The sequence below is a fragment of the Poecilia reticulata genome, linkage group LG5 (assembly GCF_000633615.1).
Source record: "Poecilia reticulata strain Guanapo linkage group LG5, Guppy_female_1.0+MT, whole genome shotgun sequence".
NCBI lineage: Eukaryota > Metazoa > Chordata > Actinopteri > Cyprinodontiformes > Poeciliidae > Poecilia > Poecilia reticulata.
Genome location: NC_024335.1, coordinates 15,352,253 through 15,369,629, shown reverse-complemented (window position 1 = coordinate 15,369,629; position 17,377 = coordinate 15,352,253). Strand labels below are relative to the sequence as shown.

Sequence of the window (17,377 nt, the reverse complement as noted above, 5' to 3'; positions counted from 1 at the left end):
TTTTTGTCGTTTTTTTTAATGGAAGAGAAAATATGTTAGAAAATATTCAGACTAGTGTTGCTGGAGCAAAACAACAGAACAGCTCACACATCTCACCATGCAGTCAGTCAGCTGTATTAATCACAGGAGAACTAAGTTACTTACGGTCCATAACCCAAAAATAAACGCGAGTCTGGGAAAGCTGCAGTGGATGCTCGGCCCATTAGACATTATGCTTCATTCATAAAAAATGAGGCAAGTTCAGCATCATCAAAAAGCTTCTCGGAGACGCCTCAATGAGACAGGACGGTTGAGTCGTCAACACAGGCCATGTGTCACCAGAGTGAGGCGAGCTGGATTGTTTTCCCGACGTCACCTGGAGGAAAAAATTGTTTTCAAATGTAAAAATGTAGGCGTTTATATGAATTTTACCCTCAAATAAATGATCCATAATAATATCTTTAAAACCTAAACATTATGTGTGAGTTAGTCCCAGTGCAAAATTTCTGTTTTTTGGCTACTTTGACCTAAATAGGGAAGAAACTGGGATCACGTTGAGCGCCGGTCTCGTTCTGTTTTCTTTGCTAAAACGAAAGGAACCCACGCACCGAGGGAGAGACTTCGGCGTTATCTTTATTTATTTACTGGTTTGTTTTCTGATTTATTTCATGCCAAATGTTTCTAGAGAGAGAGAGAGAAACTTAATGGTGCCATAAATCACTGAAGCTTTTGCTTAGTTCAGAAGAAAAAGAAAAGTTTTGCACGCACTTGTGGTATTAATTTATTCACACTGTACGCTTCCACCGAAAACCTGATGGCGTTCCACACGCGCGGCTCTCGATAATATAAATTCATCAGCTCGCCCACCCCTGCTTTCGAGACGTAAATGCAGACCTTTAATGCAGCATGCCAATCCAGCTTGTGTTTTTCAATTAAAGTGCGTGAACATGGTTGAGGCAGAAGGAGGCTGACAGGCCAGTAATTATAGGTGCTGCTTTTAAGCTATCACTCTCGGCTAATGGCAGACCTGTCACATTCCCAGCTCTGATGGCACAAGCATTAATCACCACAACTGTCTGGACAATCAAAGTGTGCGGAACAAACTCAAGATTCCAACCGTCACAATCTGGCGGGCTATAAAAAGAAGATGGTATTAAAAAAAAAGAGAGAAATAAGAGTTTAAAAGCCATTTAGAGCTATCTCGAAGCTCCAAAATGAGGCTGCAGTATGTGAACGCGATAAATCTGTTTATGCAGGCCAATTAGTATTACTCATCCAGAGACTATGGTTTCTATTAGCGACAGAGGTCTGGTTCGCTGTGATTCCTCTCGTCAAAGCTGGTTCTCTGCTTGGACTTCACATGTTGAGTTGCGTTTTCTTATTCTTCAGGTAATACAGTTTCTAGAAACACAATATTAGATACTACTTTGCTTTCAAAGTGGCTTTGGAAATGTAGTGATAGCATCGCACAGCTGCTGCCGGTGAACACGGACGATGCGACTATCCAGTTCCTCCGCATCCCAAAGGTTCTGTCTTGCATTCAGATCAGGTGACTGTGGCGCCAACTGAGAACATGAAATCTATGGTCGGAAACCAGATTGAGATTATTTCAACATTTGGATTCGCTGCTGGATTCTGCTGGAGTAGCCATCGGAAGATGGGGATTCTGCGGTCATAAAGGAATGGACAGAAACAACGCTCTCACACGTCAGAATGAATCTATGATTTGATGTTTTTGTGCCATATTCTGACCCTCAAACGAGAATGTTGCACCTGAAGCCGAGATTCGTCAAACCAGGCAACATCTTTACAATCTTCTTGTCTGGTGGGCATGTGGAAACTGTAGCCTCAGTTTTCTGTTCTTAGCTGACAGGGTGGCAACCATAATGTGGTTTTCTGCTGCTGTAGCCCAACTGTTTCAAGGTTCAACACGCTGTATGTTCAGAAATGGAGTTCTGCATACCTTGGTTGTAAGAATTGGCTATTTTAGTTACTGTTGCATTTCTCTCTGTTGCATCATCTGGGGGGGAGAAAAGCCTAAAAAATGTTCCTCAGACATTAACAAGGCGATTTCATGAACTGCTGAACACCAGATGTTTTTTTTTCTTTTTTTGAACCATGCTCTGATAAGAAGAGTGTTTGTGTGTGAAAATCTCAGTAGATCAGCAGTTTTTGCAACAGTCTAACTTCTCTGGCATCAATAACCGTGTCGCATTCAAAGCCAGTAAAACCGTCTTTCTTCTCTAAGCTGATCCTCAGTTTGAGCTTTGGCAAGTTACACTTCTAAGTGCATTTACTGCCACGTGATTGGCTGATTCACCTTTTGCGTTAAAAAACAGAAAAACACCTAAAAATACCAGTTGAGTGTTTGTGACATTAATTAGAGATTTTTAACTCCCCGTTGGTAAAAGTTGCATATAGAAACGGGATGTGGGCATTGTGACAAGAAATTTTGCTAGGCGATAAATTGTTCCAGAAATTATCGCAATAAATGATAATATTGTTATTTTGAGACCATCTACAAGTTATACATTTATAATGACATAATAATGCAAGTTTGACATCTCAAAGAGAAGTAAACGTTGTGTAAAGAACCCTGGTTCACTCGCATGTTCTTCTGGATATAGATGCTACTGAACTTGAATATTTAAAAACACAACAACCAAAAACAATAAATTAATAAAAAAAATACACAAAACAAAAAAATGGATTATGAAGTCTCTGTAAGCATAATGGCCATTCAAAAAAATATTAATCATCAGAATAGAAATGATCAGGCTCATTTTAATTTATTATGGGATTAAGTGATAAAATTGATTATTGCGACAAGCTTAGACAGACTTTTACTTTTAAACTGAAATTTCTACCAGAGACTTAACTTGAAGTTTACCAATTACAGACTTGTAAATCTGGGTGGATTTTATGTTGTTTCAACATCGTCGCAATTTTTCTCTTTTTCACAACCAGGAAGTTGCATTAGTTTCCCTAATAAGAAAGGGGAAACTGAATGAGCATTCAGCCAGCTGACTGGCAGTGCACAGCAACAGGAGGAGTGAGGACGTTTAGCATTTTACCACTGTGGAAAACTGGAGTCTCATTAGAAAGAGCTTTGATCCGTAGGGACGGTTCAACAGAAAACGACTGTATTGTCCCCCACAGAACGGGAAACTGGACTCAGCTGAAATCACAATCGACGGGAGAGAATTCAAATAAAACCGAAAACCAGTTCACGCCACCGAAAGCCTGACTGGAGCGATCTCAGCGACGGACGGATGACGCCTTGGAAGAAAACTCCTGCAAGCTGATCGCAGCTATTTGTTCTCCAGCAAATATTCTAACAGAACCCTCTTTTACACAGCAACAACAACAAAAAAATTACAAGACGTTGTTTTAGCGTGTGTGGGCGTAAAAATGACAAATGGATGATAGCCAGAGGTACTGGAGCTCCTTGTAACAGCAGATTCAGGGGCACTTTAAAAAGCATCAAACAGAAGCGGTGATTCTCCCAGCTGGGCAATTTGAGAACAATCAGCGTGAATTGTCGAGAAGCTTCTCCTGGCAAGACGGAGGCACTGGTACCATTGTTCATGTCAGCAGCACTAAACATTCGACGGAGAGAGTTGGGGGGGAAAGGGACAAAAAAAAGAGGGGAGAAAGAGGATGCAAAGTAACAGATGGAGAGAAGAGAGGCAGCCAAGAGGAGGGGGGGAAAAAAAAGAAAGTTTGTCTTGATATTAGGCTTCCCGTGTTAAATTAACCACTGAGCTGTTGGTCGATGGCCTCAATAATCTGCTCTGTTGACCGTGTTCTCAGCTCCCCTCTGAACATTTAAATGTCCACAAGTAATCTGTCTCGATCAATCAGGTTGCCGTCAGACGTAAGGTTTCACACTAAAGACAAACAAGCCATTTAGTGCATTTAGTCACGCTACACTATTACATGAAGCTTCTTTGCGAGCGGTTTTTACAAAAAGGCGCAATTTAGATTTGGCTACATAGTCAGCCTGCAGCAATTGGACATGGAACAAGGCTAGAACAGGATAAAAAGAAATACAGCTCTCTGTAGAGACTTAAAAAAAGGAACTAACCATTGCACTTGAACAGGCAGATATAAACAAAGCACAGATTCCTCATTTCATCCAGGAGTGAACAGGAAGCAACATAAAAACTACTGAAGAGGGAAGAGGATGTTATATAGGATGTTATATATACACAATGCCTTGTAAATGCAATGTAAGTATCATATATTATTGGAATTTTGTGTGATAAATCAGCACAAAGTAGTGCATAATTGTAAAGTGGAAGAAAATATATACACATTTTCCAATTTTGAAGGAGTTAGTCTGAAGTTCCGTTTCCTCCGATAACCCTGCATGACACTAAATGCAGCCCACTGCTGTAAGAAGTAACCCAAGCAGTCAACAAACTACTCTGTGTATAACTTCATCTCAATTTAAATACAACTATTATGTGAAGGCCACAGAACCTTTCTGGAAAATTACATAAGATGTTAAACAAAAAAAGCACAGTCATCAGCAAACTGTCTATCCTGTCATAAGATAAAGTGGTGGGAACATCATCCTGTGGGGATGTTTTTACAACTGTGACACAGAAGTTACTAAAGTTGATAAAAAAGTAATGATTTCCACAACTATAAAAAGAGCTCTGGAACCATTTGTCTGGAGCTACTGGTGTTAGGATAAGGGATTGCTTGAGTTTGGTTTTGGATTTTGTCATTTTTGGTGTTCCTTAGTTCTTTTTCCGTTAGTTCTGCCCTGATTTCAGCTCTTCCTTAGTGATTCTAGTTATGTTTATTTTTTCCTTCTAGTTATTCTCTGTCACTCTTGTATAATTATGTTTCTTTAGTCTCGTTATTCTTCAGTGTTAGGCTTATTTTCTGATCCCCTGGGCTACTTTTGTCTCCCCCCACCTCCTCAGTCTGCCTCCTTCTTCCTCTAATTACACCTGCAATCATTTAGCTCATCAGCCGAGGTCTTTTGTTCAGCATTCAACCTCCTCAGTATTTAGGCTTCTCATCTTCAGCCATTACTTGCCGGATCCTTTCGTCTACCCCTGTCACTTCCTTGTTCTGCCCCATGTTCTCTTCAAGTTCCCTTGCTGGTTCCCTTCTTATGTATTTTGTCTTTTGTTCTTACTCCACATTCCTCCATGGATTTTATTTTTTTTGTTGCAAGTTTTGTTCAAGTATCTTTATTAAATTTCATCATCACCTACTCTAAATCTCCATCCTCTGCATTTGGGTTCACCTACAAACTTTTCATCATGACAACAGGGGCTCATTAAATTCTCCAGAAATAATAAAGAATTGAGCAATGGTTTTAAATGAAAGTTACAATCATACAAGTTTTAATTTAAACCATTAAAATTTTTTTTCCAATAGTAGATACAAACACTGATGTCATCCGTTACTTAAAGGGTCATATTCAGATTATGTCAGTGAATTAGAATAAATGTTCAGATGAGGCCAGTTTGTCAGATTTACGGCATGTTTTCAAAATAACCTTTACATACGTTTCATGAAGTAAACATTTCTGATTTAATATCGTAACTTTAAGATAAGATATTCCTTTATTAATCCCGCAGTGGGGAAATTTACATTGTTACAGAGGACAGAGGTCATGTTTTTTTATTACCTGAAAGTATGAAATCATCAAAATTAACACAAATAAGGGCTTTCAAACATGCAGAAGAGGCTGGATAAACAATACTGGCTGAGACGTACTCCTAGAAAACACTAGAAGCTGTAGGTATGTTGACTCAAGGGGGTTGAATACCAAAATATAATTTTCCTTCCACTTCAAAATGATGAATTGCTTTGTTGACCATAAAACCACACTGCAAAAAGTCCCCTTTCAAAAACAAGAAAAAAAAGTACAAAAATAGGGTATAATTTTCTTAAAATAAGAAAAATTATCTGCCAACAGAACAAGAAAATTTATCTTGTCAAGATTTTCTAAAACAAGAAAAAATATCTAACCAAGATAAACCTACAATATCTTAAAATGAGTGTATTTGTACTTAAAACAAGCCAATTTTACTTATACGAGTAAGATATATTATCTTATTTTAAGAAAAATTATCTCAAGTAAAGAAAATGTTACTTGACACTGAATTTCTTGAAATAGCGTAAAATTTTCTTATTTTAAGAAAATTATACCCTATTTTTGTACTTTTTTTTTCTTGTTTTTGAAAGGGGACTTTTTGCAGTGATATACCTAAATCTAGTTTATTTTTATTGTTGCATAGGATTAAAATATATATTTTGTCACAGCTTTACTCAAGGTTCTTATGCTAAGACAAACATCCAAAAATTGATCCTGTGAATACTGGAACAAGAGATGTTATTGGCTTGCTGAAATGAAGACATAAGTTCAATTACTTTTAACATCTTTATTACGTTTAAGTTTCACATAAACACAATAAAACATGACTACTGGTCAGAATTTAAAGTCTGGATGGGCATCTGATTCTGAAACAATCCTGTAAAATGACAGAACAATGAAGATCTGACACATCTGCTGCACTAAGAGTCAAGCAAACCAAATTGTCCAAAGCAAAAAAAAATCTTGGGATTAGATGTCAACAATAGGAGCTTCCCCCGCAATGAACTTCTTCCAATAAGCCATAGCCTTTTATATGTGGAAGTCTTGCCTCAGTTACGGACGCTGTTCTCAAGACGTGTCAGCAGCACAGAGAGGAGTGGCCCCACACACGGATGCTGAAAAGTGTAGTAGCTATGATGTCCTCCTTTCAGAAGATCAGGGCAGGCATGGTTCCAATGGCCAGTAGAAAGTTGGTTTCACGATCACCACAGAGCTGAAAAGTGGTCTTGTTTGAAGTTGTTGGGTCATCTGCTAATTGGAGCACAGACAGAAAAACAATCACAAAACAAACCACGTTTTAGGGACTAATCAGTGTAATGATGAATCAGTATCATAAATTTCTTACCTCAAGAATGTGAAGGACGCCGTCACTTGCAATTCCCAAAGTTTCTTTTAGATGGTGCAATACGTGATTGACATGTGTCTGGCATAGGCTTCACCATGGCAACAGTTTGGTTTACTTGAAAAATAAAACAAGTCTTATTTTAGTTCATGTGCTCCATTACAATATTRCATGAATTCAAGATGACAAGAAAGTTATTTTAATTTAATCAAACAAGGACTACTTAAATTCACCAATCAAAAATAGTGTTTAAAATATTCTGGTAACAGTGTGGAATATCTAACCTTGTAGACTCATTGCATTTAAGTTTTTAAATTACAGCACATCAAACACCCTCAGTTCGTGAAATACTAGGCGGAATTGCCCTTTAACCATTTTCCGAATCAGAAGCTATGAATGAGAAGCCACCTTAGCTATGTTAAAAAATGGAAGCTACCAAGAACTCGTGTCGATATTATTTTTAAGCCACAGCTATTGTGGTTAATAACTGTTCAAAGCTCATATTTACAAGAGCGGCTCTTTAACCGCGGATGAAAATTGGCATTTCACGACATGCTAACTAGCTTCAGTTAGCTTATCTTAGAAAGACAGACAACTTTAAACTTACCTCTGAGTACAGCAGCTGTAGGGTCTATACACGTAAAAAAGTCCTCCATCGTCATTCATGTCCAACCGAGATTAGAGAATTTGCCAAAAGAAAATCTTATAAAAGTACAGTAGATAAAAGCTTAGTTAGGCTGTTGCAACTGAATTAACCGTTAATCAGGGCAGTTAAATGATCTCTGGCGTTGCCGTTAGTGATGTGCGGATTGATACTGAAATATCGATTCTTCCGATACCAGAACTTAATTCTTTAAAATCTATTGTCAGATCCAAGGATCAATACTTTCAACACTTTAGTAATTTGAGATAATGTAGATTAACTAGAGTACGTTAAAAAGTAACTAAATTATTGAGATCTTGCCTAAATGAAACGTTGTTAATGGGAACTACTTTTTCTTCCGCTTGGTAAGTATGTAATGTGTAAGGACGTAATGCCCATGCGCAGCGTGCTGCTGACGCTCACTCACTCAGAAATGGACATGTTGACAGATTATAAAAAAAAGTGACATGGAGCTATTTCAGCTGTCATTTTATAGTAGTTTTAATAATTAAACAAGGATGTGTTTAGTAGGGTTATTACTTTACTAATTTTCTTTTTTTTAGTTTGCAACTCGATTTTCACATGTTTTGTATATTTCAGCTGAATTAAAATAGTTTATAGTAAACGAGATTGTTGTCTCAATGTACTTCTGAGTTTAAAATGAGTGCATCAGAGTACATTGTGTTCTTTTTATGAAGCCAAGATATGGATTACATTTATTTTTTATTTAATTAAGAAACAAATTAACTGTCTTTGCDCAAAGTATGGGATCTGTATTGCCAATACCAGCTTAAATTTTACTCGGTATCGGATCGGAAAGAAGATCTGTTGTATCAAACATTAATACTATCTCACTGACATTTTGGGCGCTTTCCCATTTGGATTGTATGATGTCATAATTAAATCAAACAAATACTACTTGTTATTGTTAGTTTGAACAATAAATTATTGTTCAAACTAATATTAATAACTTATAAAGTAAGAATTTCAAATATAAACCAAAAGTTAAAATATTTATCATGACATTGAGCTAATCAATATTGTTGATTCTAATCTCATTGTGTGGAATACCAGCCATTTCAAATCACACATCAATAGAAATTTTATGACATGTCAGTAAGAGCTCCCACATCTTGCATCAAGAAGATGAGATTAAGGTCCTTAGCAGATGGAAACATGCCAAGAATTATCTTGATATATAAACTGATATTGTCTCTGAAATTGTTGTGTTAAATGTCAACCGTTTAAATATTAAATTATAATTTCCAGTACACTCTGCCAACTTATACAAGAGTATAAGTTCATAGGGGTTTTTATTTTTCATTGTCAATAACACAAAGGATTCCATTTGGACATAGTCTGTTTTAATTATCTGAAGACATTTCATTAAGTATGTGATTTTGCTTTATGTGCTTGAAATAAGAAATTTTTACTTATATAAAATAAGTTCTAGACTTGAAGTTTGATTGGTAAATATTGATATTCTAGATTCTAGCACATATTTACTCATAATAAGTAATATTTTCTTAATATTAAGCTTTTATATCTTACTGAGATAATTAAGTACAAAAACACTTAAAATAAGAAAAATATTCTAACATAAATCCCTCTTGGTGAGAAAAATTATCTTGTCAGAAAGAAAACAAGAAAAATCTCCTTAATTTAAGATATTTAATCTTACTAAGATTTCAGTTTTTGCAGTGCATGGAAGGCCTCAGGGTAGCATCTGCATACATCGTTGCAAGCATGTTGTATTTAATAGCTCAACTTGTCACGGCTGTGATCTTTATAAAAAAAAAAAATTAAATAAAAAAAATCTAACAATTGATCCAGTTACTTCTGATATCGAGCAAAAGCATCAGGACTTCCACTACATGAGTGCCGAGGAATTCATTCAAGCACATTAAAAACGGTCTGTGTACTTTGAGAGCTTCAGTAAAAAAAAAAAAATGAAGAGAATATAAAGCTACTTCAGATGAAAGGTGGCATAAAAATCATTTTAGCAACCATTACACGCTATAACCTGATTAAGCAAAGGATGCACACCATCCACAAAGTCTGCAGGCGTTTTGAAGACGGTCTTGCTCTTTATCGGGTAATTTTCTCAACACAGTCTGATTTAAAACTTATTTTATTGTTTAGTTCCTTGACATTTGGTATGTCAAAGAAGCATAATCCTTTCACTTAAAATATACAAGAACGTACAACAATCAAAGGGAAGGCAGTTTACCAAGCAAACTGAATTTATCACTGATTTATTTAAAGAGCGTCAACACATTCTACTCTAGGATGGTCACAGATTCACTTTGACGTTATGAAAGACGACTGAAAAGCAGCTGGTGATAAAACGTGTTCTGTACGACATGCGGCTCTGTTCTTTGTCAAATGATTCAAAGCCTGTAATTTCCAACCATTGTCTGTCAGCCAGCCGCCAGTGTCAGTCCACCTACCGATGGTTACCACCACCAAAAGATGTCAATATTCACCACCGTCTGCTTTAAGCTAGCCATTTACTGACATAAGTCGAATATAGCCATCAACTCTCTGTGTAGGGACAAATAAGGTTGTTATCTGACATTTCTATAGTTTGTGTAACCTACAGACCATCACCTACAGTCATATTTTTTTGAGGTTAGACCTAAAATAAATCAGTTTGAAACCCACTCAGCAGGCTAGTTTGCAGGCTAGCTGCAGGGTATGGACAGACCGTACATAAATAATCTATGGCTTATAGAGTGCTGCATCCTTGATAACCAAAGGGCTTTGCCTTGGAAAACATAAGGTTGTGGTGAGAACATTAAGTCTGTAATTTGTAGAGCAATGAGCTCTCAGAGGCTGAATCCAAAGCAGGTTTTTATTTAGTTTTTTAAATCTCATTAGCTTTGGTTGCTTAATCGGTCAATACACAGTTGTTGCACACCATATAGTATGTGTAGTCGACCATCATAATCATAGGAGAAAATGCTTACTTTTGGCAAGATGGACATGCATAAATCTCCCTCGCATCGCTGCTTTTACACACTGTCATTTAACCATAAGGAGCTACACCAAAGCCCCTTACGAGTGGTTATTCAATGAGGTAAGCTTGCATTAATGTGTTTCTCTATGGTCTAATAGATCAGCAGTATATTCACAAGTCTGGCATGAGTCATGGTGTGACCAGTGACTTGGTAAATTTAATTGTTACCAACAGAAAGCTTCAAAATGCCAACTTGGTAAAGTTTTGTGCCTAAACTACATCAGAGATACAGACGGAGAGACGGTCAGTGAAAGACTTTAAATGTCACAATCATTTATTTGGCACTGAGTGATGTCAAGAAGAATTCACATCCTTTACATATTTCTTTTAACTCTGCTTTGGAGCACATTTATTTGAGAGCAAACAACTTTTAAACATATTGGTTAATCTGAATGCTGTTTTCAGTGATTATTACCTTATTAAAGGGAAAAGATTAATAGTCAGACAGTGGGAGCCATCAGCTACGAATGAAGAAAACTTACAACATGAGTGGTCAGCCTACAAAGATTCATCCAGGAGGTCACGACAGAACCCATCTAAAGATCTTGAGGCCTCACTTGACTTGGTTATTGTGAGTTTTCAGGTTACTTTCTACTATGGAAAGTAAATTCTGCACTTGGATGTGATCATTTTTAATCATTTTAATGTTATAAGTTCAAAGTTTGTTTACTTAAGACAATTGGTTTCAGACTGCATCATTAATTGGGAAGATAATATATCAAAATAAGCCCGTCGGTACAGTGCCCAGTCTGTCTAATGAATCAATGAAAAGGCGATGTTAGCAAGCCGTTAAATGGAACTTTGGATCACTTTAATGACCCAAAGTTTGTTTGGATCATTAAAGTGACAATGCTTGGATGTTTTCCATTTGCTCGTCAGTCATTTTTGAGAGAACGTTTCCCGACACCGGATCAGATTTTTGGATCTTCCTCCAGGGGAAAGGGGTTTTCTCTCTCTCTTCACTGAACTTGTGTGACCAAACATCACATGGCACACAATTCAGATTTAGTTCAATCCAAAACACTACATAATTTATTCCAAAGGCCTCCTTAGGAATTCCTTGGAATGTGAAGGATCATTGTCCTGGTGGAACAGAGTCAACACCACTTTGCTTCCAGAAGCGGCTGCTAATCATTTTATCCAAGAGTCCTCATGTTTTTTTAGCTTTAGTTTGGGGTCTTGAGGATGGTGCTGCCACACACTCAAACACAGGCAAAATGAGATTTAGGCTCTCTTCATGCAATAATCGATCTGCTCTGTGGAGGACTTGGCTGTCTCTGTGACACCTTCGACATAATCCTGCCCCTTAGGCTGAATCTGAAAGGAAGAAGAAGAAAAAACAAACACAAACCTGACTTAAAACAGAAACGCTATGAACATGGACAAAGGTTTATTTCCTGGCTGCAGAATGAAAACAATTTAAATCTGATGTCAAGCTCATCACGTGTGTCCAAGTGGTGTAAAAACCAGGAGCTATGAACAGTGACAGCTCACTGGGATTCCTATGCGATGGCCAAAAGATCTGATAACTACGTCTTCATAGAGATTTACTGTTGAAAGAAAAAAACAATTATTATGACAAATTGAGGAAAACTCACACACCTGACAGGTAATTGAATAGAAAATTGAAAAACTAACGTGCAAGCTTGGAAAAAGGAAGAACATACTTTTCTTATCTGTTTATCGTTGTTTAGCACACCACGTCTAATCTCACATACGAGGGCTAAAATTGGACAAGCACCCAGAAATCTGCAGGTAAGTAGAAACAGTCCAACCTTAGTCACAAGAACGTTTCTCATGTCGCAATAACAACTCTCTTTAGTGTAGATGCTTCTACTGAGGCATCGTGACTCCTTACAGAGACGGCATCTTAAGCCAAAAAGAGACGTTCATCTCGTGCTGAGGTACTCTCTCTTCCTGACAACTTAAACAATCGGGTTGGAAAATTAGAAGATTTCATTTTGGCCCTTTTTGTTTAAAATACATTTCAATTTCCTGAGAGAAATATTTTCTGAACAAACCTGATGCAAGAGTACAAAAGAAAACATCTTGATTTTATGGGCAGCTCTGTATTCCTGTAGTTATTACCCTTCTTACACAAAGCAGAAATTGTTCATTTTTAACTACCATTTCATCTCCGTCTTCCTCCATTTTTTTTCTCTTTTGTGCCCCCCCCCCCTCGCCCTCCTATGTACAAGAAGTCTGAGGAGAATATGGGGTTGTTAGTCGCAAAGTAGCACACAGGAAATGAACAGCTGCTTGCAGGGAGGAGAGAACCACAGCAGAGTGGGAAGCAGAAGAAAGGACTGAACCGAGGGAGGAACATCCAGGTCAGACTGGTGAGCGCCCCCCCAGCCCCCCTCTTCCCCTTCTCGGCAAGCTGACGTGATCCGCATCGGAATCGAGACGCGGCGCAGCTCGGCACGACGGTCTGCGCCTTCTTCAGACGGGGCGGCGAGGAGAAAAGAACGAGCCTCTAAAGTCTCAAGGTCAGATTTGAGATCTAGATGTTGAACAATAAATATGGATTGAATTGGCAGCTTTGCGCCCGGCCTGGACAACCATTCAATTACGGGCTGACAGTGCACTTGCTCGTGGCTAGATCCAAGGCGCTGATTGAGTTTGAGTTGTTGCTGCTTGTGGGATTATGGAACATGACAGGCTTTTTATAAGGTGTAATTAACACTCGGATTTTAATGGGGACATGACAGATATTAAATTGGCTTCAGATTTCAGTGTCAGGGATCGACTGTTGGGGATACTCTGTGTGTTTGTTCGGTGTGTGTGTGTGTGTGTGTGTGTGTGTGTGTGTGTGTGTGTGTGCTGATGTTATTATAAAAATTCATACAAATCCATCATCTGTCGTCATTTAGGGTTTACTTACAAAAGAGGTGACACCGTTTAAAGTCACTGACAAATGATTTATAACTAGAATGTTTTTTTTTTTTTTAAAGTTGATAGTTTGTTTAATGCCAACTTTAAACCCCAAGACTTGTCGTTTTCTTATTTGGCTCTGCGAATCACAAAGGTAGTTTCCCACGAAGAACAACGGTGCAGAAAAGCAGGCAGCAGATTTGTAAGACTTGGAACAGTTTTGAGAAATCAACAAGTATGGCGGACTTAAACTTTTTTTTTTTTTAACCCAACCCTTTCTCGGTCTTAATGATGTCTCTAGGTGCCCAGATTTTTGTGTTCACATTCAGCTGAACAGCTTGCAACAGAGCGCAGCCATATGGCCCAAATGAAAAAAAAACAAAAAAACAACAAAAACAAAAAGAAGCAAGTGCAACAAAACAAATTTTCAAGTAAGTGCTAGAAACAGGGTCGGATTTCTTGGCAGAAGAAGTTGGGAAAACAAAGTCTAATGAGCAGCGATTCTAAAAATTAACGCGGCATCCGCACTGCGTACCTTTTTGCAGTGAATTTGTCCCAGTGACTCGCTGGACATGCTGTAATTGTCGTGTTGTGCCCGATCCTCGCATCCGTCAATCACGTCTTTTGTCTCCACTCTGGAAACACCAACCCCTGCTGTTCCTCTCCCATTGTACCCATTGTAATTCCACGGCGCACCTGAAAACAGCAGTTACGCGCAATCAACCGCAACACGTTCCCTTCTCGTCCCGTCTCTTTGAGCACCAGCTGTAGCCATCTCTCTGTCTCTCTGCGCCATAAATATTGGCAAATCGAGTGGAGAATAGCCAGTTAAAACAAACAATTAGAGAACACATTTCCCAGAGGGACTGCCTGTCAGAGGTATTTATACCTTTCAGTCAGAGCCGGATTGTTGAGGAAAGAGTCCTAGGGGAATGCTGATGTACAAGACGCATGTGTGATTGTCATACGTATCGCCACGGAAAGAACAGGCCTTGTTAAGCGGCGAGGCTTGTGAACGTGGTAGGAATTCATCTGTCTGCGTTTCTTTGCCTGCTAATCCCCGATGTGAGGTTGGTGTTGGTTCCAAAATCAAGATTGAATACCAGGTCCAGTTTCGCTGTCCTCCAAATCTTCTGTTGGCTGCATAATGGTACTAGGTGCACGACAGACAACATAATAGTCTATCACCGTCTTTGTAATAATCCCTTTATTTGAAAAATCACAATTATGCCGAATATTTCAGTGATTCTCAGTTTTGTCATGGAACAGCACAGAGAACCACACACAGCCTCAACGTTCGCTCATGTCGTCAAAACGGGGCTCATAGAAATAAATAGACTATTTCAGGTCAAACATTCTTCGTTCATAGAAATGGATCAGGATGTTGAAATATCTTTCAGTCATAACGTTGTTGTTGATACTTTCTGGTTCTTCATAGTCGGACCAAGCCGACAAAATTGGTTCTCGTTGTTGCGTTTTGTTCTCAGCTTCATGTCATTCACTCTGTCTTCTCATGAACGTTTCGCCCCTCTTTATTGGAAACTATTGTGAAATTGTCCAGAACTTTATGGGTGTTTGTATGGAAAACAACCCCAAGTCCTCAACTTTCAGATGCCGGTTTTCTCACTCACAGAGCAAGTAGTCAGATGTACGAACAGTTGGACTGAAACACAAAGGCTGTTTCATGGGAGCGTGGCTCGGTGTGTGTTTTGAACATCCCGAAGTCTTGGGACGGCGCGTCAACAGCTGGACTTTGGTCTGACCATGCTGGGCCCTGGATGGACGCATGTAAATTTCCTGTTAAGATTTTCTTGTCCTTTAATTTTTCTTTCAAACTAAAAAGTCTTAGAATCCAACTGAAGCTTCAGTAGAAATACATCTTATCCCAAATAAATCACTGGTAGTTTTATTTAAGAGGCACAAGCAGCAGGTATCAGATGCAGCATTTCTCGCCTAAACTAATTTGTAATTTCAATCCCTTGTTGGGTCAATTATTCAAGGCCTCAAAGCTAGTCCTTTAAAAACTGCTCCAGTTCTGTTCTATAATGGTTGAGTCGGTTCCCTGACTAAGATCCTGACACTGGTTGTTCGATGCTTCATCTGCACTATTATGTCATAGCGTTAGCCAGCTAGCCTGCGGCCAAATTCGGCCTGATTTCTTGTGCCCCGAAAACAAAAAGCTAGTAATGTAGGCCATGTTTGGAACGGCGCTCGTTTATTAGTAATTATCAACAAGTTGATCGAAACATTCTGGAGGAAATCGTTGCAAGATGCATCTTTAGAATTAGAGCGCTCTTCTTGTAGATCCTCTTATTGGAATGAAATAAATGTTTTGCCGTCAACAAAACCCAATACTGCAAGTTTGAAACTTCTTAGCTGATTTGCAGCGAGATCTCAAGAGGCAGAATGAGTTAAGGAGGATTTTAAGAACCATTGAAAATATAGCAGCTGCCTAAACTTTATATGCTAACGATACTAAAGTTGGCATCTAAATCATAGTTTTCTGTTAGTGCAAAAGTAAAGTTTACTTAGTTGTAGTCAAACCTAAACTGAATAACATAGTCAGATATTATTCAAAACATTAAATCTATTTGCGAAAAGATAATAGGACCTCTTTTCAATCCATACATGAGTTAGTCACACCTTGACTGAAATGTTCCACATTGTTTGCAGATTCTTTAAAAAACAAACAAAAAAAAAGTAGTTTGCATTTTTTAAAAACCTTGGTTCATTGCTGAAACTCTCTCTGGGAGCCCAGTGTGGTGGATTGTCTCTTGTGATTTGGATGTATTACCCCACCCCGGGTGCTAAGTGAGATAAAAGCGACACAACCATAACATGAACACGGAGCGTGTAATAATGATGGAACGTAATGCGTTTTACTGCACCTTAAAGCCATCGAGTTTTTAAGCATTAACATGAAATTGATTTTAATGAGTTATCCAACCGGGACTTCGCCGTGGCATTAGGAGCAAAAACATCCTGAACGGCACATCCACACACCTCACGCCGACACTCGCGTGGATGACACCTCCGTCATGACACACCCGGTGATTTACTGCCCGGTTTAATCACACAATTGAATGTAACCTCATCTGCATCTTTGTGATGGAACAGATTAACTCTCAGACCGATCCACTGAAATATGAGGAGGGGGAGGCGTCCTGCAGGAGCACCTATCTGGGCGCTCTCTCTCCCTCTCCCTCTCTCTCTCCCCCTCTCTCTCTCCCTCTCTCTCTCTCTCCCCCTCTCTCTCTCTCTCTCTTTCTCTCTCCCTGCGTCTTCCACTGAGTTGCATCCATTTCCTCTCTGGAGGGTTCGAGCCTGCGGGGCTGCAACTTGTCAAAAACAATTACATTGTTCGGTCCCCAGAAGGGCCTCCTCTTAATTTGAACTGATAACCATCTCCTTGCATATTAGCAGCAGGGGCCCAGCGGTCATCCCGGTCCCACAGATAATGGACTGGACTGGCAAACAGCATTTGTCAGGGACAGCCACTTACCTGAGTCGTGCGCGACATGTTGAGCAATGCTAATAATAGCTACTCAGGCAGACTAGCAGTTAGCGGGGCCGCGAAGGCCCAATCCCTCGGCTGGCCAATCGATAGTCATTTACTCTCACTTTCCTTTCAGCCCAACAAGAGAAAAAGATGTATTACTGAACCTCCTTTGAGTTGCTGTAAGGCTGGATGGTGAAAAAAACAAAACACTTTTTAGAACACTTTGCCACTTCAAGAGGCGCAGCCATTATCGTTGAGTAAGCCTGAACTTTGACCTGGATAAACACGTCTGCTAATCAACTCTATGAAAACATTTTTGGGAAACAAATAGAGCAGCACTGAAGAAAGAAAACAAGACCTGAGGGGAAATTTGATGAATACAATTCTTTTCTTGGTTG

The 17,377-nt window shown here is 38.9% G+C and overlaps 1 protein-coding gene and 1 long non-coding RNA gene across 3 annotated transcripts in view; both read right to left on the bottom strand.

Moving 5' to 3' along the window:
- LOC103465092 (cadherin-4-like) overlaps positions 1–17,377 on the bottom strand; it is a 323,849-nt gene that overhangs the window by 253,390 nt on the left and 53,082 nt on the right. The window lies entirely within an intron of this gene.
- On the bottom strand, positions 6,375–8,998 carry LOC103465091 (uncharacterized). Its single transcript, XR_533751.2, has 3 exons — positions 7,552–8,998; positions 6,948–7,061; positions 6,375–6,853 (listed from the first exon to the last, which is right to left on the bottom strand). It is a non-coding gene; the product is annotated as an uncharacterized LOC103465091 (long non-coding RNA).